We start from the raw sequence: 2153 nt of genomic DNA, 5'->3' as shown, positions 1-2153 counted from the left end.
AAGAGAGCATACATGAACCAAGAACGAAGGTTATGATCGAGGAATGATTCGACAACTAACCGATGGTATGAAATGTGAAGAATTCAAGCAAGCACACAATCAAGTCATCACTTGGGCATGCTCGATAGCCAACCCTATGACATTAACCTAGTAGAGCATGCGAAAACCAATATATATGTAAACGATGCCCCTCCCTAGTTCAGCGCTTCAACCAAGTGATGACTTCAGAATGGCTAAATCAAATCGGTTCAAAACATACCATCGGTACCCTATTGAAACACACAAGTCGATATCAAACCTCTTAATTGTGTAGTCCTCCACTGGTCCACGCCGCTTCGGCGGTCCTGGGTAAGATAGTTCATTCTAGCTTGCCCTATGTGGAAGAGGGCACATTACTCAATACTGTGGTGTTATGAACAAAGTATAGTCCTCCACTGGTCCACGCTGCTTCGGCGGTCCTGGGTAAGATAGTTAATTCTAGCTTGCCCTATGTGGAAGAGGGCATACAAGACAAAGTATAGTTCTCCCCTGGTCCACGCTGCTTCGGCGGTCCTGGGTAAGATAGTTAATTCTAGCTTGCCCTATGTGGAAGAGAGCATACATGAACCAAGAACGAAGGTTATGATCGAGGAATGATTCGACAACTAACCGATGGTATGAAATGTGAAGAATTCAAGCAAGCACACAATCAAGTCATCACTTGGGCATGCTCGATAGCCAACCCTATGACATTAACCTAGTAGAGCATGCGAAACCCAATATATATGTAAACGATGCCTCCCTAGTTCAGCGCTTCAACCAAGTGATGACTTCAGAATGGCTAAATCAAATCGGTTCAAAACATACCATCGGTACCCTATTGAAACACACAAGTCGATATCAAACCTCATGATTGTGTAGTCCTCCACTGGTCCACGCCGCTTCGGCCGTCCTGGGTAAAATGGAACATTCCAGCTTGCCCTATGTGGAAGAGGGCACATTACTCAATACTGTGGTGTGAAGTATAAAGTTCAGTTCTCCCCTGGTCCACGCTGCTTCGGCGGTCCTGGGTAAGATAGTTCATTCTAGCTTGCCCTATGTGGAAGAGGACACTTAATACTTCGTCTCTAAGCGGCGGCTTGACTCCTCCCTACGGGGAACGGGTTTACGCGCACAGCGGCGGCTTACGCACTATGGCAGTCATGGATGCCTTACGTTTCTATGAAAAGTGTGTTCCTCCCCTGGTCCACGCTGCTTCGGCAGTCCTGGGTAAGATAGTTAGTTCTAGCTTGCCCTATGTGGAAGAGGACACGTAGACTTACTGTGGTGTGAAGTATAAAGTTCAGTTCTCCCCTGGTCCACGCCGCTTCGGCCGTCCTGGGTAAAATGGATTCATCCAGCTTGCCCTATGTGGAATGAGGACACTTTATGCTTCGTCTCTAAGCGGCGGCTTGCTCCTCCCTACGGGGAACGGGTATACGCGCACAGCGGCGGCTTACGTTATGGCAGTCATGGATGCCTTACGTTTCCATGAAAAGTGTGTTCCTCCCCTGGTCCACGCTGCTTCGGCAGTCCTGGGTAAGATAGTTAGTTCTAGCTTGCCCTATGTGGAAGAGGACACGTAGACTTACTGTGGTGTGAAGTATAAGGTTCAGTTCTCCCCTGGTCCACGCCGCTTCGGCCGTCCTGGGTAAAATGGATTCATCCAGCTTGCCCTATGTGGAATGAGGACACTTTATGCTTCGTCTCTAAGCGGCGGCTTGCTCCTCCCTACGGGGAACGGGTATACGCGCACAGCGGCGGCTTACGCAAGTTAGTCACCCTCGGCAGTGGATCACTCGGCTCATGGATCGATGAAGACCGCAGCTAACTGCGCGTCATAATGTGAACTGCAGGACACATGAACATTGATAAGTTGAACGCATATTGCACGTCGTGGGAACCTACCATGATGTACAGATGACTGAGCGCTTATATTTGAGAAATGTATCGCATACATTTAACTACGCCGTGACACCCGTCACGAGACGTGCACCATGATGTTAACTAGGGTCGCGACGACCCGCTAGCATTAAAGAACCCGTGGTTTACAATATACTGGCATTGGAATTCGAAGTATTTAGAGCGTCGTGTTCCCGCGTGAGGCGGAAGTACGAGGAGAAGGCGTGCTTGTG

At 48.9% G+C, this 2153-nt stretch overlaps 1 non-coding gene across 1 annotated transcript; it reads left to right on the top strand.

Moving 5' to 3' along the window:
* Positions 1-1797: 1797 nt before the first annotated feature.
* Positions 1798-1952, top strand: LOC131291747 (5.8S ribosomal RNA). The gene has a single exon (XR_009189510.1). It is a non-coding gene; the product is annotated as a 5.8S ribosomal RNA (ribosomal RNA).
* The last annotated feature ends 201 nt before the right edge of the window (positions 1953-2153 follow it).

This window comes from Anopheles ziemanni (genome assembly GCF_943734765.1).
Source record: "Anopheles ziemanni chromosome X unlocalized genomic scaffold, idAnoZiCoDA_A2_x.2 X_unloc_138, whole genome shotgun sequence".
In the NCBI taxonomy this organism is placed as follows: Eukaryota; Metazoa; Arthropoda; class Insecta; order Diptera; family Culicidae; genus Anopheles; species Anopheles ziemanni.
This window is presented reverse-complemented; position numbering and strand designations above follow the sequence as displayed.